This window comes from Hemicordylus capensis, chromosome 6 (genome assembly GCF_027244095.1).
Source record: "Hemicordylus capensis ecotype Gifberg chromosome 6, rHemCap1.1.pri, whole genome shotgun sequence".
Lineage (NCBI taxonomy): Eukaryota > Metazoa > Chordata > Lepidosauria > Squamata > Cordylidae > Hemicordylus > Hemicordylus capensis.
The window spans coordinates 108,641,466-108,664,055 of record NC_069662.1 but is presented as its reverse complement, the minus strand read 5'-3'; the positions used below and the strand labels follow the sequence as shown (position 1 = coordinate 108,664,055).

The following is a 22,590-nucleotide window of genomic DNA, read 5'->3' as shown; positions in this document are numbered from 1 at the left end:
GCCAGCAGCAGCAGCAGAAGTTGACTGGTTCCTTCCTTGCTGCCACCACTGCCATGGCAGCTCGTTCCTCTCAGCCCACTGACAGGCCTGTCCCTTGCCTGCCTGCCTGCCTGCCTCCTCCAATGGCCTCAGTAGCCCCAAACAGCAGCAGTGGTTGACTGGGCCCTTCCTTGCTGCCAACAGGTGCTGCCATGGCCACTTGTTCCCCTCAGGCTGCTGACAGACTTGGACCTGTCCTTTGCCCTTCCTTCTTTCTCTCTCCCCCTCACTTCTTTTTCTCTTTCTCTCACCTCCACTCGTTCTTCTCCTCTGTCTTTCTTCCCCTCCCCCACTGTCTGTTCCTGAGTTAATGTATTGTTCATCATTGATTCACACACAGGCAGCCTCCTTCTCCTGAACGGGCTCTTTCATCCCTCATGACCCCTCTCTTTGCAGACCCCTGCTCACTATCCATGTGTGCGTGTGTGTGTGTATACACACACACACACACACACACACACACACACACACACTGCTAACTTGGCAAAGAGGCACCTTTTAACGTGGTGATTCTCTTAATTTAGCAGGAAGAGAGTAACTGGCCCTCTCCACCCCCAGCACAGTACCTCCAGTGACTGTTGCTGGTGTCTATCTTATGTTTCTTTTTAGATTGTGAGCCCTTTGGGGACAGGGATCCAGCTTATTTATTATTTCTCTGTGTAAACCGCCCTGAGCCATTTTTGGAAAAGTGGTATAGAAATTGAATAAATAAAATATATATGTTTATATTTATATATACCTCTACAATCAAGAACATCTTCCGACCAATAACAGTTGCATTCCAGCTGACCTTAGCCATCACAGATTCCATCTCCCTATCTGCATATGGAATCTCCACTGCCCAAACACCACGGTGGAACAGGCTCCTCCTCCCTCTCTGCATATGGGATCCCCACTGCCCAATCACCATGATGCTTCTGCTTTCACAAGCTCCTCCTTCCTATCTGCATATGGAAGCTCCACTGCCCAATCCTCACGGTGCTTCTGCTTGCGAACTCTTGCGAAAGCTGCCACTCATGGGATTAGCAATGGGTATGCCTTAGAGTGAGTGTGTGTGTGTGTGTGTGTGTAAAGTTTCTGCAAAATAAAGTCGTACTTAACTTTCTAATGAACTACAGATACAAAATTGTGCATGAACAACCCTGCTACTGAAATTAGTTGGATGTACTACTTTTTCCAGTTTTAAACCCACATATGCTGGGGAAAAGTTTTAAATATCATACTGTTTGTACAGTACTCTATATTAAAAACCCCACAAATAATGGTAACTATCAGATTTTAACTGTTATTGTTCTCAACACTCAGTAATAAGATCAGTAACTCCAAAACCACATCATGAAGAACATTTCTTGTGCAGAACAGCATGGAAATTCAGCTCTTCTCCAAATGTGATATATTTGAACTCCCTCAGCATGCCTCAAAAACCATTTGGGCTTATCAAATATTTCAGCAGAATGCTAAAAATAATTTTCAATCAAGACAAGAGGGGAGACGGTTGATGAGCACCCAAAGAGACTAAAAGACACAAATAGCTTTTTGTGCAGATCGTGCCTTGGCCAGTTCCCTCCCTTTGCGAGTTCTTTTTCTTTTCTTTAAAACACACATGCGAAGGAGGATTCTTGAGGGCACAAACAGCAACTGAACTCACAAGAATGTAAGCATATGAAAACAAGTATATTTATGCAAATATGCATTAACAGAAACATTTCAACATGAAACTTAAAATATTCTCATCCCACATGTTTCTTTCCCCATTCCCTCATCTGTCTCTATAGGATCCAATATTCAAGCAACTGAATTAGCATGATTATAAAGATGTGCATGCCTCCTTAAGTAGATACACACTAGCAGAAACATTCCAACATTCAAAACTCCCAAGACCCGAGGTGCGGCCTAGCCCACACCACAGCCATAACACACAACAGCAGAGGTGGGCAGAAGGTAGATGGGGATCTGCCAGGAACCTTTGGGTAATTTTTATCAGAGTTTCCAATGCCAAAGAGCTTAAGTACAGTAAAGTTACCACTAAAAAGTATCTGCTGCCATGGCCCCTCTTTGCCCTGCTCCCTGCCCCCCTCCCCGATTGGCCGAACCCGGCCACATGCAGGGGAAAGCAAAATGGCGGCACTGTGCCTGCCTTGGTGCCAGCCCACCTTCTTCCCTGATTGGCAAATCCCAGCCAAGGGGAGGCAAAATGACAGCACCGTGCAAGGTAGCAGTGCTGTGCCTGACTCGGAATAGGTGCTGGTGGGGAGCATGGGCACGAGATGAGGGGCAGGCTTGCTGCTAACATGGCTGCCACCACAGGGCCCCACCAGCTGTCGGGCCTGGGGCAATTGTCCTGGTCGCCCCACCTTAAGGATGGCTCTGGGTTTGCAGACTCTTTGGAGATTGCTTAGGTTGCCCCAAAACACATTTCCATGTGTTAGCGCTAAGGAAAGGGGATAGCAGTTTGAGGTGAAAGTTTAAAGAAAAAAATAGAGCAAAGACATGTTCATAGCTACTGCTCTTCTGGTGAGATCCTTCTCTCCCTCTTTGTGGGTTTCCGTGCATCAAAATGACCGAGCCTCATGGGGGAAAGGATCTTATAGTCCTGAACATAACCTGAGGGCATGATTTTGCTCACAGAGGCTAGACTTGGTACTTGGAAATTGTAATTCTGTATCAATTTTGCATGTATCCTGTGGGTTCTCACTTAAATGTTCCTCTTAAACAAAAGTAATTTTCAATAGGTGTTCTGCTAAAGAGGCAGATTAAAAAGGAATAGGAGGTTTCTAAAAAGAAATCTTTCTCCAGCCTGACTCACTGAATCAACAGCAAAAGGACGGAAAATGTCCTTGAATGTTGTCTTATCTGCAAAGGCTCATTAAGGGGGAAGGAAGCTTGCATTTCATTGCTCTTTGTCTCTTAGGCTGGTCTGCCCACACTCTCTGTATATGTCTAGATGCAATCAGAGTGGCATCTCCCAGTCCCATTGCAGCCACGCTCATGACCTGAGGACACCTGGAAATGCTTAATCAGGATAACTCGTAATCTCAGGAATGCAACAGTCTAGGACTTCTCTTCCTTGTAAGCTAAAATGACCAAGATTCTGGTCTGGGGGTGCATTGAGATGCATGATGGCAACACTATATCTATTTCATGGCAACACTATATCTAGGATCTTGTGCATGAATTCATCAGGAAAGTATTAATCACCACATAAAATCTTCATGTATCATCGTTATCATCATCATCATCATCGAATTTGTACCCATATTTATGATCCTATTGTGGAATAAAGGTAAGTCAACTTTTACACAAATCTATACAAAAGGTTTGCTTGTGACTATTCTAAACATTGAAAAGATGTATATTACATGGAAATCACAAATTGGCTGAAACCCACAGGTTCAGATCAATGCATGCATCCAAGTTTTTACATCAGCTTCTTCTTCAAGTGATTTTTCTATAGCTAACCACAACCAGAGATATCTCTGGTTAACAGAAATCCGAAATCATATATTTAGAGCAACAATCTATTATTTTGGAAATACTTCTCTTCTTCTATGGTATTAGTCAACATGTATCTAAGAAAAGCGGGCATGTCTCTCTCTGTCTCCTCTGGCTATCTGGAATAAGCCCATTTATTCAGTTACGTGAATTCAGTAATGTACAAAAAGGCCCATAAACTCTGGTAGGGAAAAACAAAGGGCAGAGATGACATTAAGCATATTGAAGGCACAGTTACTCCTACATCACCTCAGGGCAGGACAACCAAGCATGTTGTGGCAATTTTTTTTACAAAACCGTGACACTTCAGTGATGGGTTACAGAGTAAGGCTTGTCATCCATAATGGTGCAGCGAAAATATTCTTGCCTCAGGGTGAAATAAACTTCTTTGCCTGACAGATTCAGTTTATAGCTGTAGATGTGGAAGTTAACAAATTCTGTCCTTCTTCCCCTTAGTATTCAGCTCTGGGCCTCTCTTTGGGTATGTGGATACCTTTTAAATGATGCATCCTTTAGTGTGAAGAAGTTGTATAATGGAGAAGAAAAATGTATTATCTAGATCCAAAAGGACACAAGGTTATTCTTTTCCTGCATCACATTTGGATTCTTTTAATAGCTCACACATTTCCTGTTGTCCTTTTTGCTGGAGGCAAAAAGGCTTGATTAATAACTTTAACTTTACTTTATGTGGATTGAACTTTTAAAACGTCAGATATTTGACCTGTCTAGCTATGTACAAGCTAGAGATGTGCAGAAGCCCTCTGACAAATGCATTTGTTTCATGAAAACGGTTTACTTCCCTTGAAAATTCTCAAATGCTTTGCCTTGGGAGAGCCTAGAAATTCATTCCAAATTTCACTTTGTATGAAATTTCAGTGCCAACTCTAGTGCAAACAAGTAATTCTGTATTATTTGTACAAAACTTTCACTAAGTTGCTTGATGGAATCATCTAGGCATGATGAGCACTTATATGCATATTTATAGTTTAAGGTAGCTGGATCTATAACAACATATGTCTATAAATCTAACTCCTTTGTGCTTTTCACTGTCATGATTAGCTCTTGATACCAATGATATTTTGGTTCCATTTGAACAATACTTTGTCCATCCTTTTTAAACTCACAGAAGAGGAGCACAAGTGACACCTGCCTGTCATCCAACACACCATCCCACAAATGTCTAATTGTGTGTGTTAATCTGAGCCATCTCTCAATGTGCTTTTTATAAATACTACATTCAAGTAGTATTAAAACCACATATTGATGGGCAATTCATACTAACATGCCCCTTTTGTGATTAAGGAGCAGAACTAGGTGCGGGAAGACGTTTGTGCCCATGCGTCTCCCCAAGCTTTAAAAACAGCTGATCAGAGTATTATTCTAAATGGCCCTCTTTCACAAAACAAATGCTGATTTGAAAATAGACAAATACTTTAACTGATTGTACATTTAAAATTGAATTTTATTATTTATTTATTTATTTATTTTTACATTTCTATACTGCCTTTCGTTAAAAAACGAAATTGATGACTCCAGGGATGCAGTCTGGTAGCTGTGCATTTTTCTTCTTTGCTGTCTCCTAGTTTGCATATTAAGATATTTTTTAAGGTATTGTATTGAGGGTTGAGTTGAGAATTTTCCTGCTTTACAAAACTCTCATCTCCTTCCTGGGAAACAGCAAGTCTCTGTTTATCAGAAGGTTGAAACCAATGTGATACTCATGTTTTTTAGCAAATATTTACTTACACTATAACTTGTCAAAATTTTGTGCCCAGAGATGGACTTCTTCCCTCCTGTTGCAGAATTTTGCTCATTACAGGCTGTGTACTTCTATACTAGCTTCCTAATCACAGTTGTTTATAGAGTCACCGAAAAAGATCTGGCCTTTGACGTCAATGGGAAGTTGACACAGTCACACTCTGAAAATATGGTCTCCTGTTTACCATTGCTTCTGTCAGGGAACACTGAAACTGATGTTTTAAAGGTTTAACAAAATCAGTATGCAAATAGAAATTTGGCTCAGTATTTTACAGTATCCCTAATGGCATTTCAGTGATGTTTGAATAGTATTCAGTAACAGCATTTTAGAAACATGTTGGGGCCCATTCTATCTACAGTAGTGTCTTCCACATGAAAATGTCAAAGATATAGTTACTTAAAACAAAGTTCACGTCAGACCTTCTATTTGCAATGCAGTGAATTTCTTGATTTCATTAAAGCTTTGGACCTATTGTGTTATGATAACCTCACACGTAGGGCCATGCTTAGAAACATTCAAAGCCAATAATGCATACCACCCTTTGGAACTGCATGGAGCTGGCTGCTCACAGTGTGCCTGTCTCCCTGTAAAGGGCGTCCCCACATGCTTCCTGTAAAGGAGGCCGCCATATACATGGAAGTGTGCAGTACTGCATGGAGATAAGCAGTGTGTCAAGCAGCTGCCTCTGCATGGTTCTGAAGGTGTAGTGTGCATTATTTGGCATTGGAATTTTGAAGGCAGATCTACTCATGAATATGTTAACTAAAATATATATCTTAATATGGATATCAATTTGGTATAAAGGCAACCCTCCGTGAGTAATAACTTATTCCATTTGTTATCAAATAGGCCTCCTCTGAGGTCGAGTTGTGATCAATATCTTCATCGTATATTTGGGTAAACTCATTATTGCACTGAAGGAGATGAAAATACTTAAGAGGATAGGCTGCCTCAATAAAGTGGAAAGGATGAGGAATCATTTTAATAACCATCATTGTCCTCTAGTCATATTCCCTTAAAGAATGGTATGCCCTTTTGTTGTTGTGACTTAAGTGGAAGAGTACTTTTAGTATTAGGGTGGGTGGTTGTCATCCCTTCAAATGGTGTTTTTCCACATTCTGCTTCACTGTAGTATAAGATGTTGCATGTGACAAATATAAGAACTTACTGAACCTTTTAGAACTATATCTTCTCTAACTAGGTAAGTGGGTCAGGAATATGCTTGACTGCAATTTTGCACAAGGAACTAAAGTTGGAAATGAGAAAAATGTTGCAGTGACATTACATATCCTAACGTTGCAGTCCTGTACATACTTCCTTAGGAATAAATTCCATTTAATACAGTGGGGGTTTACTTCTGAATAAATAAGGATTTTTCTACATTCATGTGTTTATATATTAGGGATGTGCACTAACTGATTTTTTTTATTCAATTTGTGCCTGAATAGAAGCACTCCTGATTTGTTTGTGTCCAAATCTGTCCCCCGAATCACCCCAGATTCTATTTGGATTTGATTCAGATTCAGATCAATTTGGACAACTTATAAAGGTACTAGGGGCACCAAATGTGGTGGTGGGTAGGTCCCCATAGGCACCACCTACCACCCAGATTTCAAGGCAGTGGTACACTTGGTTGATTTTTAATTATTTTTCTTAGTTTTTATTACCCCCTGCTAACTTGGCAAAGAGGCACCATTATTATTATTTTTTTTTTATTATTATTATTATTATTATTATTATTATTATTATTATTATTACATTTATATCCCACTCTTCCTCCAAGGAGCCCAGAGCGGTGTACTACGTACTTGAATTTCTCCTCACAACAACCCTGTGAAGTAGGTTAGGCTGAGAGGGAAGTGACTGGCCCAGAGTCACCCAGCTAGTATCATGGCTGAATGGGGATTTGAACTTGGGTCTCCCCGGACCTAGTCCAGCACTCTAACTACTACACTATGCTGGCTTTTACTGTGGTGATTCTCTTTATTTAGCAGGGGGAAAGTAACTGGCCCTATCCACCCCCAGCACAGTACTTCCAGTGACTGTTGCTGGTGTCTATCTTATGTTTCTTTTAGATTGTGAGCCCTTTGGGGAAAGGGATCCATCTTATTTATTTATTATTTCTCTGTGTGAACCGCCCTGAGCCATTTTTGGAAGGGCGGTATAGAAATCGAAAAAATAGTAATAATAATAATAATAATAATAATTATTATTATTATTATTATTATTGATTTTGTATATTTCCGCCAAAAGAAATAATGGGGATTTGAAGTCACCCTATTCTAACCCTAACATGGATCCCCAGCTTTCTTTAAAAAAAAAAAAAAAAGCTAAGCTTTAGCCCTTGTAGAAGTGGAGTTATGGAGCAAAATGTGCAGTCACTATTTTTTAAGTGTTTGGATTCTTTGGTGTATAATAACTATTCCTCATAATGAATCCCTATGAGAATTCATTGCACACCTTAATTTCTTTTGTTCATTTTGACTGTCACTGGACAGTGCCAACTGTCAACTGCTGTGTGTCAACTAAACCCACCCCCACTCCCCACACATGGGTATTCAGTTTATTTTTTAGGAATTTTCGAAGTGTTTGGATTCTTTTGTGTCTTTATTACACACCAAATTTTTCTGTTCATTTTTACCCCACTGCTTTGCTTGTGGGGGTGGGGAATTAGTGGCATCCAATGTGCCAACTACCCCCAAAACCACAAGCTACTGGGTACTCAGTTTATATTTTAGGAATTTTTGAGGTGTTTAGACTCTTTGGTGTGTAATGATTCATTATGAGTAAAGGTTATTAGACACCAAAGAGTCTAAACACTTGGAAAAAAAATCTGGAACATAAACTGAGTAGTACCCCACTGCCTTGTTGGTGGAAGGGGGGTGTAGTTGGCACATGGCAGTTGACAGTTGGCACTGTCCAAAGACATTCAAAATGAATAGAAGAAATGAAGGTGTGTAATGAATCCTCATAGGGATTCATTGAGGAAAATTTATAATACACCAAAGAACCCAAACACTTGAAAAATAGTGACCACACATTTTGCTCCATAACTACACTTCTACAAGGGCTAGAGCTTAGCTTAAAAAAAAGAAAGAAAGTTGGGAATCTGGGGGAATTAATAGGAGGAATCTGAATCTCGAATTGATCCAAGTGAAATCAGGCACGATTCGATTCAGACCCGAATCTAGCATTCTGTGAGACATACTGACAGTTTATGACTGTACTACAGATTGAGTATTTAAGAATGTACAGATTTAAAGCATATCATTCTATTTTAGCAAACAAATGTATCAGAGCTGTATCTGTTTCAGATCATGTGTTCTAGCAAGACTAGGAATGCAAACTTCTGTGCTAGGAATGCTAGCAATCTTTCAGGCAAAGATTTAAATGACAATTGAAACCAGTAGCAGTTATGACCTATTTTATCATGCTTACTAAAGAACTTGTTATTATGATTAAAGATGTGCTAGCCACAACAGACTAACTACTTGCTGGTAGGAGAAAATACCTGCTCTTCACGGGTTATTATCAGCCTTCTTTGGGGGTGGGGGGATTCATCTTTCTTTGCATTTCAGTGAAACCTCTATCACTTGTTTGCCTCTTTACTGTTCAAAGACATGTATCCCAATTTCAGTAAGTTGTAGGTAGGTTAATAGGCTTTGCGAGCATTCTGCCATTGATATTTGCCAATTTCTGGGATAAAGTTCATAGTTTTATTTCAGGTTCTTGGACCATTATTGTAACAAATGGAGACCTGGAAAAATTCATTGAAATTTTGAGGACATCCTCTCTGCATAATTGGGAATCTTTCCTAATGTCCTTGCCTGACATAACTAAACTCAAGCTCAAGACCACAGTTTTCTCCCCCCATACTAAGGCTGCAGGAGGGAGATGATCTGGCTTAGGGACCTATTGCCCTCAACTAGATTTTGACTCTGTTGGCTTAATTTTACATTTGCATTTGACAGTTAAACTCATTGGGATGTAACACTAATGAAAAGATGGGTAGAAAAATGAAGGACAAAAGGAGAGTTCTTCAATGCTCAAGATGCAGTGGGATAGTGGTTAGAGGCTAGGAATACAAGTGACAAATTGTATTCACTAAGGGAACAAAACTCTATTTGGATTCAGCGATATGTAGGAGCATCAAAAAAGAATCCAAATATAATATATTAATATTTTAAGATAATAGTGATAAAATTGTATGATTTAAAAACACTGTCCAACTATACAAAAGATTATAAAACTGGATCATTAAAAATATAACTATACATCTCGATGAAACCAATACAAAATGATCATCGAGGTACTCTCCGCATTAAATACAATAGTTCATATTCAGAATTGTCGATCAAATGGGAGAAGTGTGCATAAATGTTCCCAGTATTATGCTTTAGTTGGAAGATGAAGCATCATAATGTGATCATGCCAGCATCTGATCTCTCCTGTATTGTTGCCAGATGTATTCTCCCTTCAGCTAACAGGCAGAAGCTAACAGAAGTCCAAGCCTTAGGTTGGGTGGAGACTAACAATAGTATACAATTGCCACTAAAGAAGACTTAATACAGTTGAAATGCGTCTGGCAAAAATACAGGAGAGATCAGATGCTGGCAAGATCGTGATACGATGTTTCATCCTCCAACTACAGCACAATACTGGGAACATTAAGTACACTTCTCCCATTTTAGCTATTTTGAATATGAACTATTGGATTTACTATGGAGAGTACCTCGATGACCATTTTGTATTGGTGTTATTGAGATTTATATTTATAACCTTTTATATAGTTGGGTAGTGTTTTTAAACCATACAATTTTATCACTACTGTATTAAAATATTCATATATTATATTTGGCTCCCATTTCACTAAGATCTGAAGCTGCTTTTTTAACCTTGGTTTGATTTGGATTAAGATCAGTGCTGATGTTTTAATCAACTATAGATAAGATATGAATTAAAAAATTGTCTCTGGAGTGCAGAGGGATGCATATTACTAAGTCTAGAAGAAAGGCATGCATGTTCCTAAGGTTCACTCCCAATTTCCCATCCATGATTAAAGGGAGCCAGTGTTAGATTTGCACTACTAAGCCACGGTGGCTCTGTTCAGCTGAAAAGAACTACAATAGATTTTAACTTAGTTTTGTCCCATCACTTGACAAACCAATTAAATTGCAATTATATCTCTCTTTCTATTTTATTTGCTTTCCATCTTAACTCTTCATGTGCTATTCCCCACCTTTATGACAGAAGATTCTCAGCAAATGTTTGCTGCCTTCCATCTCCTGTTGTTTCTTAGTTTTTATCAGTTACTACTTACCTTAGGTGGCAGGTTTTTGCTTATTGCCTACAGGACTTTTTCCCATGAGCCAATTTAGTTGCATTCTCAACCTAGTAAAATGGTAGTAAGATGGATCATTAGCCAGTGGCATGTCCAGGCCAATATATGGCATATTCATACATTGTAGGAGTTTTTGAAACATATTTATCCCTGTATCTTAATCTTTACACTTCAATAGAAGCATTTTAACAGTGAGATTTGCTGAGTCTTTGGAGTTCTCATTTTCTAAGAAGATGAAAGCTGTATTTAGATGCCAGATCAATAGAAAAACAAATAGAATATTACATTCCCTGGTGAATCACCTCAAGATAAGATGGATGTGCTTGAAATTTAATATTCTTGTACGCAAAGTTCATCAACATGGTGGCTTTGTTCTACCAAAATGAGATGTAGGAGGTATTAATTTTGGAAAATAAATTTCAAAAGGAAAGATGGCTTAGGTATAATGCATTATTGGGTATCTCTCTGATGAGATCCTGTTTCTGAGCTTCTTTCCCCTCAGAAAAGCTATTTTCTACTGCAAAACGTATTTATCTTAAATTTAATAGAAATATATGCCTTTAACAGCAGCTTGACACAAAGAAATTAAGCAGCTGAAGCTTTTCTTAGCAAGGAGATAAAGTGATGAGAAAAGCTTTATCTGCTTAATTTCCTCCTGTCAGTTGCTGTTAAAGGTACAGATGCAGGAACAGGGAAAATGTGACCATCCTACAGGCAAGAATGTTTTGGAAGATGGCCAGATCTTCTATGGTAGAAAGAAGGAAAGGCAAAACCTAGTTCGAATTGGTCCAGGACAATATGGTTGCATAAAAACCAAGTAGTAAATGTATAGTTTGCAACAGATTATCACACCAGCTGCTTGGGTAGGAAACACATGAAATACTTGATGAAATACATATGCAAATATTTTTGTTTTCTACTGATTTTTCTAGTAATTTTCACTTTAAAAAAGCTGGGGATTCTTAGTGAAAATTGGTGGGATGGAAATCAAAGGAAACCACAGGAAGTTTGGATGGAATGGAAACAGAAGTACTCTTCAGTTTAAAAAGGGGGGGGGAGGGAAACAAATGCTGTACTCACATACAGTGTCACGAGAATGTGCCTGCAAGCCCCACCATGGAGTAGACATGGAGTAGACGTTCCTCCTCAGAAGCCTCACCCCTGCGCTGTCCATACCTTTGGCATTTGTCTGAAGAGACAACCACTGTAACCATGTACACATCATTTCTGAGATCAAAATGCTACGGCACCCCAACGTTCCAATTGTGGGACTTCTGAGCATGTCAGTTGGTGGCGGAGTTTCAGGATGTACTCTCAGGACATGATACTCTTGATACAACATTCCCCCTTTCTTTAAACAACTGAAAAAGGCTACAGAAACCCATCAATCCCTACTTCTTCAGAGCAGGACATGATCAGCGTGTCCGATTCCTTACTTATTATAGAAACTGGCGGAGGAGGAACTCTGACTGTGGGCCCCTCACCTCCATTTCCCTATATCTTCCTGGGCAAAAGCCCATAGACAAGCCTTACATGGTGGTCTTAGGTCTTCAGTGTTTCTGTGTACATAGGCATGTTCAGTCAGGTTGGAGGTGGAGGATAGGCCTGAAACTCAGTGTTAGATTAGCTGTTTTAATCCCTGGTATTTCCACCTAATGGCACAGCGAGGAAATAAATTAACTAGCAAGCCAGAGGTTGACAGTTTGAATCCCCGCTGGTATGTTTCCTAGACTATGGGAAACACCTATATCTGGCAGCAGCAATACAGGGGGAGATGGCAATGGTAAACCCCTCCTGTATTCTACCAAAGACAACCACAGGGCTCTGTGGTCTCCAGGAGTCGGCACTGACTCGATGGCACACTTTATTTCCAGGTAAAGTTGTAAAAGGCTCTTGTCTGAAACTCCAGAGAGTCCCTGTTAATTAATACTGTATAGACAATGCTGAGCTAGAGCCGGAGATTGGCTGATATGGTATAAGGTGATTTCATATGTTCTGGTGACTTAGCATGCTAGAAGCTACATAGGCTTTGACAAAGATATAGTTGTGTAAAAGGCAGTACTTTATTACAAATGGAATTTGAAGTTAATCAGTGTGTCATAATTCAATCAAACGTGTCAGCACATCAGAATAAAGTACATGAATCTAACACTTACTGCTGTAATGGCTTAGCAGATAATCATTACAAAATAGGCAGTGGCTATGCATCTTTCTCTCAATTTGAACTAATAATAAAGGGGGGTCCTAGGAAGTGTTTCAGGTGTGACATTTATAGATAAATGAATTTCATTATTTTAACAGCCATGTAATGCATACATCATTCCAAAAGTACTTTATAGAATGAAGAATGGAAACAAGGTTAAGCAGGATATGCTGGTTGATCGGAATATGTGCTGCAATGGATGTTCAATTCTGATATGCCTGTTTACTAAAAGACAGAACTATCTATTCTGGGTATTAAAAGCATTCAGGATTTGTTTCTTGAAATATATACTGGCACTGGAGAAAGGGAATAACTTATGGGGCCATACTGAAAACGGAGAGCAACAATGTACCTTTTCCCGGGTGTTAATGCTTACTTCAGAATACTTCTTATTTTCATATGGGAGCATGTGGAAAGAAGCTCATTTTCACAGAAGTGTTAAATGCCATGATGTCTTAGAAACATCTTGCTCATAAAAGCTAATTTCACTTTGTATAAGTGGGCTAAACTGCATTTAATGGTCTCCAGTGTGCGTATGTTAATTGTATGTCACACTTTGATAATCTGAAAGCTATTAATTATGAATGTGAATTATGTTTTTATCCCTTATAGTTTCAAACTGCTATACAAAAACCAAAAAATAGCAGTTAGTAGTATTTATGAGAAGAGGTATTTATACATACATGACTTAGAAACCTTTCATCATTGTTCAGGGTTAGTTCTGTGATTCTGTATATACTTCAGCTCAATAGAACATTAATTAATAACTAGCTTAACCCGCGCGGAGCATCTGTATGCTAGTACTTGATTGCTCCCTTCACCCCCTGCCACAGCCCCCTCACCTCAGAGATCTCTCCGCCCTCAGCTGAGCTGCACTCCTGCTCCTGCTCTTCCATCCAGTTGCTTCCATCCCCCTCACCCCTCTTGGTCGTGGCTACAACATTGCTGGCACCTATTGGCCAAGTTGCAGCCTCCTATCCCCAGAGACTTCCTCACCCGAGCCCCACTCCTGCTCCTCCTCACAGGAGCAGCTGCGGTTGACTGGGCCTTTCCTTGGTGCCATCACTGCCATGGCCGCTCATTCCTCTCAGGCTGCTGACAGGCCAGGGCCAGTCCCTTGCCTGCCTGCCTGCCTCTGTCAATGGCCTTGGTAGCCCCAAACAGTAGCAATGGTTTACTAGGCCCGTAGATAGATATAGATTCTTACAATCAAGAACATCTTCTGACTTGTAACAGTTGCATTCCAACTGACATTAACCATCACAGGCTCCTCCTCCCTATCTGCATATGGAATCCCCACTGCCCAAACATCACGGGGTGCCGCAGGCTCCTCCTCCATATCTGCAGATGGAATCCCCACTGCCCAATCACCATGGTGCTTCTGCTCTCACAGGCTCCTCCTCCCTATCTGCATATGGAATCTTCACTGCTCATTCACCACGGTGCTTCTGCTCTCACAGGTTCCTCCTCCCTATCTGCATATGGAATCTTCACTGCTCATTCACCATGGTGCTTCTGTTTGTGAACGCTTGCGAGAGCTGCCATACACGGGATTAGCCACAGATACACCTTATATATATCTGGATACTGAATTATATATATAGATTATAGTTAGGATTTAAATATAACTTACCATAATGTGTTCAGAATTGGGCTATGTGAGATGCTTCTCATATTACATTTCCTTCCTCGTATCCTTGAATCATGGTTCATTTCACATATAATGACAAACTATGGCCTGATTAACCCAATACTTTGAATCTAGGTTTAATGTTCATTACAAGCATTAGTGTGATTGTGTGAATCCAGGTGCTTTATGGCCCAAGATGAATATGAGATCAGCTCAGATCCCATATGCTGATGGGATTTGAGCTGCCAGTGACTGACCAGGAGAGGGATCTTGGGGTCGTGGTGGACAGCTCATTGAAAGTGTCGACTCGATGTGCGGCAGCTGTGAAAAAGGCCAATTCCATGCTAGGGATCATTAGGAAGGGGATTGAAAATAAGACTGCTAATATTATAATGCCCTTATACAAAACTGTGGTGCGACCACACTTGGAGTACTGCATACAATTCTGGTCACCACATCTTAAAAAGGACATTGTAGAACTGGAAAAGGTACAGAAGAGGGCAACCAAGATGATCAGGGGCCTAGAACACCTTTCTTATGAGGCAAGACTACAACACATGGGGCTTTTTAGTTTAGAAAAAAGACAACTGTGAGGAGACATGATAGAGGTCTATTAAATCATGCATGGTGTGGAGAAAGTGGAGAGAGAGAGATTCTTTTCCCTCTCACACAACACTAGAAGCAGGGGTCACTCCATGAAATTGATTGCTGGGAGGTCTAGGACCAACAAACGGAAGTATAGTTTCATACAATGCGTGATCCACTTGTGGAACTCTCTGCCACAGAATGTGGTGACAGCCACCAACCTGGATGGCTTTAAGAGGGGTTTGGATGACTTCATGGAGGAGAGGTCTATCAATGGCTACTAGTCAGAGGGCTACAGGCCACCTCCAGCCTCAAAGACAGGATGCTTCTGAGTACCAGTTGCGGAGGAGTAACAGCAGGAGAGAGTGCATGCCCTCAACTCGTGCCTCTGGATTCCAGAGGCATCTGGTGGGCCACTGTGTGAAACAGGATGCCGGACTAGATGGGCCTTGGGCCTGATCCAGCAGGGCTGTTCTTATGTTCTTATGAGATTCCTGCCTTGGTGTGTGTTCACTCAATCATGCTAATGTTGGTAAGCCACATTAAACATAGATCATTTGTGTGAATTGAACTGTATTTGGCATTACAGAATGAACCTTCTGCCCTCGATCAGTGTGCTCAAATGAATCATTCATTCATTCATTCATTCATTCATTCGATTTCTATACTGCCCTTCCAAAAATGGCTCAGGGTGGTTCACACAGAGAAATAACAAATAAGATAAACAAAATGGATCCCTGTCCCCAAAGGGCTCACAATCTAAAAATAAACATAAGACAGACACCAGTAACAGTCACTGGAAGTACTGTGCTGGGGCTGGATAGGGCCAGTTACTCTCCCCCTGCTAAATAAAGAGAATCACCACATTAAAAGGTGCCTCTTTGCCCGGTTAGCAGGGGTACTTCTGTTTTCAAAAGTCTTGTTTAGATAATTGTGTGAACTCTACTCCTGTCCAATCCATGAGAGCGCTCCTGTAAACCTGACTCTGTAGTGACATGCTTTGAAACTTCACAACAGTGTTTGAATGCATAGATTAGGGATGTGCAAAAAATTTCGGGCACAGAACGATCTGTGCCCGAAACGAACAATTTCGGGTGATTCGGGGCCGAACCGAATCACCCCCGATGTCCCCCGAATTTTTTCGGACACGAGCCGAATCACCCGAATTTCGGGCAAAAAAAATTCGGGTGATTCGGTTCATGGTTGATTTTTGGCGATTTTTTAAAGTTTTAGTGACTTTGGGGCAGTTCGGGGGCATATCATGGGATCTGGGCAAAAGGAGTGGGGTGTGGTGGTAGTGCCTAATGGGTGCAGGCTACCACCCCAATTTCAGGGGGATTGGGCAAAGGGCTGATTTTTGGTAAATTTCTGAAAATTTCATGTCTTTGGGGCAGATTGGGGCATATTGGGGCAGAAAGTGGGGGCTGGGGCAGAATAGTGGTGTGGGTTGGTAGTGCCTAATGGGTGCAGGCTACCACCCCAATTTCAGGGGGTTTGGACAAAGGGGTGATTTTTTGAGAATTTTTGAAGTTTTAGTGACTTTGGGGCAGTTTGGGGGCAGAAAGTGGATCTGCCCCAAAAGAGTGGGGTGGGGTGGTAGTGCCTAATGGGTGGAGGCTACCACACCAATTTCAGGGGGATTGGGCAGAGGGCTGATTTTTTGAGAATTTTTGAAGTTTGGGTGTCTTTGGGGCAGATTGGGGGCAGAAAGTGGATCTGCCCCAAAGGAGTGGGGTGGGCTGCTAGATAGTGTCTAATGGGTGGAGGCTACCACCCATCCCCAATTTAAGAGTGATTGGGCAGGGGGTGAATTTTGGTGAATTTATTTTTATGAGGTTTGTCTTCATAAGGTGAAGTGTGCTAAATTGATTACTTCCTCATATTATTCATAGTAAAGGAAAGTGTGAAAAAGTGAAAGTTGGGTCATGAGAGTTGTTTAATTGAAAAAAATCTCATTTGCTATGATAGAATGAGAATTCACACCTCAGAAGTTTTTTCTGAGGTGTGAATTCTCATTCTATCATAGCAAATGAGATTTTTTTCAATTAAACAACTCTCATGACCCCACTTTCACTTTTTCACACTTTCCTTTACTATGAATAATATGAGGAAGTAATCACTTTAGCACACTTCACCTTATGAAGACAAACCTCATACAAATAAATTCACCAAAATTCCCCCCTCTGCCCAATCACTCTTAAATTGGGGATGGGTGGTAGCCTCCAGCCATCAGGCACTATCTACCAGCCCACCCCACTCCTTTGGGGCAGATCCACTTTCTGCCCCCAATCTGCCCCAAAGACACCCAAACTTCAAAAATTCTCAAAAAATCAGCCCTCTGCCCAATCCCCCTGAAATTGGTGTGGTAGCCTCCACCCATTAGGCACTACCACCCCACCCCACTCTTTTGGGGCAGATCAACTTTCTGCCCCCAAACTGCCCCAAAGTCACCAAAACTTCAAAAATTCTCAAAAAATCACCCCTTTGTCCAAACCCCCTGAAATTGGGGTGGTAGCCTGCACCCATTAGGCACTACCACCCCACCCCACTATTCTGCCCCAGCCCCCACTTTCTGCCCCAATATGCCCCAATCTGCCCCAAAGACATGAAATTTTCAGAAATTTACCAAAAATCAGCCCTTTGCCCAATCCCCCTGAAATTGGGGTGGTAGCCTGCACTCATTAGGCGCTACCACCCCACCCCACTCCTTTTGCCCAGATCCCATGCTATGCCCCCGAACTGCCCCAAAGTCACTAAAACTTTAAAAATTCACAAAAAATCAGGACTTTGCCCAATCCCCCCGAAATTGGGGTGGTAGACTCTACCCATTGGGCACTACCACCCCACCCCAAAATTTTGCCCCTGGGCCCCTTTTTACCCCCCCGAATCGATTCGGATTCGGGTTAAATCCGAATCCGAACCGAATCAAGGGTGATTCGGGTGACCCAGATTCGGGCACAAAACAGAACGGGGGTGATTCGGCTCGGGTCCGAGCCGAATCACCCAAAAATCCGAATTGCACACCCCTAGCATAGATAAACATTCTGCTCAGGCCCATTCTCACAATGATCTGGGCTGGTTGGAAAGTGGGAATCCTGGATCTAGTGGCTTGTGCACTCCTAATTTTGTTTTGTGAGAACCCAGAAATGTAGGGCTTTCAATCATGCCCAATTTACATAGATCTGAGACTGATGATCTAGGATCGAGCAGTTTTTTGAACTTAGCTGTAGATGGTTTTTCTTCAGCCAAAATTTTCTTCCTTCTCCTGCAGAAAATTAACATTGTGGCCCTGCTATTCCCTTAATGCATTTTAAGGCTGTTAATTTAGGAAAGTAAAGCAGGATGCCAAGCTAAGGTGGTAAAAGTTACAAATTGTTGGGTTCTTTTAAAAAAACAACATTTGTGTGTGTAAATCACTTCTGAAGATATGAATTAGGCTCTCAAATGACTCAGACACTTTGGAAATTGTTGAACTAAGTAGTTTGGTTTTCTAAAGCCCCTGATGTGTACACAGCAAATATAATTGTTCCAGCAAAAACTGACTCTAAGGCACAACTTAACATTCAACAGTATATGTAAAGTTAGCTATAATCTAAATCTGTATTTAGAGAACTAAATAATTGGTCTGGTTTTCAAAAAGTGTTGAGCTCTTGCAGTTTCTATTGATTTGAAACGAATGTAGTGTTCTTTAAATATTGACATTTTGTCTCTAAATGACAGCTAGTCACTAGAAAAGATTAAAAATAAAGACTTCTCGACTATTAAGAAAGCATCATGCTTGTTTGACTTTCTCCAAGGGGAGAAAAACCCCAACAGAAGTACACTGTTCTAATTTAACAATAATAGTAACACTAGTTTTAACATGAAGTAACTGAGCAACTGGCTGGGGCTCCGACTGTATAGATTTCTGTAAAGGACAAAAATATTAGTAGAAATAACTAGTGATTTATGAATGCTCTCCTGAGGTTAGGAGTTAGACCACTGCATGCTTGGTTTTAAAATGCTTTTTAAGTGTTTTTCTTCATTTGTTTTGTTCTATAGATTTCCCATTATTTGTGAGAAAAAGATAAAACAGTGTTGAACTCCTCAGCCTCAGGCAAGCAAAGTTTTGCTTTGACATATATTGATATTGCAAGGAGCTGGTTGCCTAACATACATTTCTCACTTTCTACTCAGGCAAGAACCATTCTGTTGTTGACGTGACTGTATTCCCAGTGTACAATATGCTCCATAGTCAGACGCCCATCCTCCATATTTCAAAATGAGGCAGTTCCTTAATGGATGACGAACTCGGTGGTCTTAGACAAGTTGTTGTCTGTCAGTCTCAGCTCCTGCGACATCTTTAATATGGGGATAATAATATTGACCCACACTGTAGAGTTATTGTATGGATAATAAATATGAAGTACCTGGCATTTAAATATTCAAACATGTATAAATTCCAAGTATTATGATGATGGAAGTATTTATCATGTTGGATTGTTATATGGTCAGAAAAGTCAAAGTCTTTGGAAATACAGCTAAAAGTTACATATTCTTTTTTCTTACATGGTGTTTCCAGTGGGTCCTTTGGTGCTAAAAGCAATTTTCTTCTTTTACTTACTAGCACTAGCTATTTCCAATAATATTCTTGTGCTACATAATAACGTAATGGAAGGGGATTGGGCTAGCCTTATTGTGTGGTAAGGTTGCTTTTCTTTTTCATTCTTAAAATCAGGAGGCACATGCTTGATTGTGGGAGCTGATCAGTGCACAACCATGGAAGAAAACAGAAGGAAGATGTAAGCAGAAAGGAATGGGACAGGGGAGGTATGGCAGTGGAACTAAAGCTGGTGGAAATAGGGGAGGGGAAGAGTCACTCACACTTCATGTGTTCCCATATTTACTCTGTACAAGTCTCTATACCTTAACAAGCTTTCAGTCTCCTCGATGCTCTGCATGTCTTGCCCTGAAGGAATCATTTTGTGAATGAACCTTTTTTCAAAGAACAAATGAGTTCATAGAATGTGGAGGAACTTGTGCAGATGTTCATGAATTGTGGGCATATTTTTTTGACAAGGATGTGTATAATATACAGTAGAAGCTGACATTCAGGCTAAGTTACGCAGTAGTATTACTTAGGAGTTACTCTAAAGAACTACTTAATTTTAGTAGAAGTATTCATGAGTAATTTAGTCTGAATGTCAGCTGGTATTCCGTATTTTTCTGGCATTTCGTTTTATTTCTATCAGACAGCAAACTTTCTCTGTATTATGATCCTAATCCTATCAGGATTACTTGTACCATTGATCAAAATATAAGAAATACATTTCCTGCCACATGGAACTAAGCCAACTGGCTCTTCTTTTCTTACGGCAATTTTGATATTCAGTTTCAAGCTGAGCACTGTGTTGAAAAGATTTGCAACACCGGACAGGACTGAACATACTTTGCACATAATGAGACTTGATGAACTACAAAGTATGGTACTACTTCTATATTTCATTCCCAAAGTGTAAGGGGCAGTGTAAATCTCAAAAAAGAGACACAGACTATGACCTAGAATTGTCGTCAGGTGATTTAGCGGGTCTGCGTCGCTGTGTTATGATGTGGGATGTGTCAACCAATATTTAGTTTAAGGAGCTTGTAGATGGTTGGTTTATGTTTGTTTCTATCTTGAAAAAGAAGTCAAAGGGAGCATGCAAACGGAGTCATCCATATTTTGTTTCCTAGTGTTTTCTTCCTGTATGACCAAAGTCAAGAAGTAAAAAATTGATCAAGAAAGAGTCCCTACTAATATAGATATTTAGCAGGGGGAAAGTAGCATAGTGTCCCTACAGTAGCTGGTGTTTGTTTTTGGATTGTGAGCCCTTTAGGGCAGAAAATAATTTCCTAATTTTTTTCTTATAAAGAAGCCCATCCAGCCCATCACCGCCTCCAGGTGATGGGCTGGATGAGAGATAACAAACTGAAACTGAATCCAGATAAGACAGAGGTACTTATTGTGCGAGGTTGTAACTCAGGAGATTATTTTGAGCTGCCTGTTCTGGATGGGGTCACACTTCCCCAGAAGGAACAGGTACGCAGTCTGGAGGTGCTTCTGGACACAAACCTCTCCCTGGTGTCCCAGTTTGAGGCAGTGACCAGAAGTGCCTCTATCAGCTTCAGTTGACACGCCAGCTGACTCTGTTTCTTGTCATAAATGACCTCAGAACAGTAGTACATCTGCTGGACACCTCCAGACTTGACTTCTGCAATGCGCTCTATGTGGGGCAGCCTTTGTACGGAGTCCAGAAACTGCAGTTGGTCCAAAATGAAGCAGCCAGGTTGGTCTCTGGGTCATCTCGGAGAGACCATATCACTCCTATCTACTCTGGCTGCCGTTAAGTTTCTGGGCAAAATACAAGGTCTTGGTTATAATCTACAAAGGCCTTAAACCACTTTGACCCTAGGTATTTAAGAGAATGTCTTCTTCACTGTGAGCCACACCGCTCATTGAGATCATCAGGAGAGGTTTGTCTGCAGTTGCCACCTGCTTGTCTGGTGCTTACTTGGGGATGGCCCTTCTCTGTTGCTGCCCCAAGGCTTTGGAACGTGCTCCCTGCTGAAAAAAGAGCCTCCCCATCTCTTACAACTTTTAAAAAGGCAGTCAAGCAACATTTGTTCATCCAGGCTTTTAATTAGATACTGTTTTAATAATTTGATGGTTTTTAATAGTGTTAACGTTGTTTTAAATTTTAAATTGTTGTAATGTTTTAACCTTTTAACTTGTTTTTGTTTTTGTAAAGTGCCCAGAGGCTTGCGTTTTGGGCGATACACAAATATGTTAGTTAAATAAATAAATATTTTTCCCCTGATGTAAATTGCTTTAAGAGTGTTATGTTGAAAAGCATCATTATATTATATTATACTAGCTTAACCCGCGCAGAGCATCTGTGCACTAGTACTTGATTGCTCCCCTCACCCCCTGCCACAACCCCTCTCACCTCAGAGAGAGTCCAGTCTCACCTGAACCACACTCCTGTTCCTGAAGGCTGTTTTTGTTTCATGTATTTACCCTGACCTTAATGTGGTTAAAGTACGGATTGGCTGAGCATACCATGATGGAGAGACTGCCAAATCTTCAAGGTTGGTATTGGAGCATCCATTCTATAAATCTCAGGATTCTGCCAGTAATGTCTGAATTGGACCCTAATCCCAGGACAATACATTTTTCTGCCATCAGAATTCCCACATAAGTTAGTAGGAATTCTGGTTCAGGATGAAAGTATAGAGAGACAATATCATGTGTGATTCAAACCATACTTATTTCATCCATTTCAAGTACATAAAATCCTCTTTACGCTTTATGAAACAGGCAAAACAACTCTCCTGAAGAATAATTGACCAGTTCTTAAAACAGGCTAAAACAATGATTAAATTTCCATCTTTGTTTTGCACTTCATGTCGCTGGAGGTTTCCTCAGTATTTTTATTTTTTTAAAGACTTTTATTTTATTTTAAAGCATTAGAAAAATAACATAGTTACAGCAGCAATTGGACAATGAGCACCAGGAGACAAGT

General features: G+C 40.6%; 1 protein-coding gene and 1 long non-coding RNA gene across 8 annotated transcripts in view; one reads left to right on the top strand and one right to left on the bottom strand.

Moving 5' to 3' along the window:
- RARB (retinoic acid receptor beta) overlaps positions 1-22,590 on the top strand; it is a 490,600-nt gene that overhangs the window by 106,467 nt on the left and 361,543 nt on the right. The gene's annotated exons all lie outside the window — the stretch shown is intronic.
- Positions 4,979-14,128, bottom strand: LOC128330699 (uncharacterized). 2 transcript variants are annotated; one of them, XR_008310212.1, is made up of 4 exons: positions 14,042-14,128; positions 11,712-11,820; positions 10,611-10,681; positions 4,979-5,501 (listed from the first exon to the last, which is right to left on the bottom strand). It is a non-coding gene; the product is annotated as an uncharacterized LOC128330699 (long non-coding RNA). The 2 variants fall into 2 exon arrangements; XR_008310213.1 differs by lacking the exon at positions 14,042-14,128 and adding an exon at positions 13,677-13,999.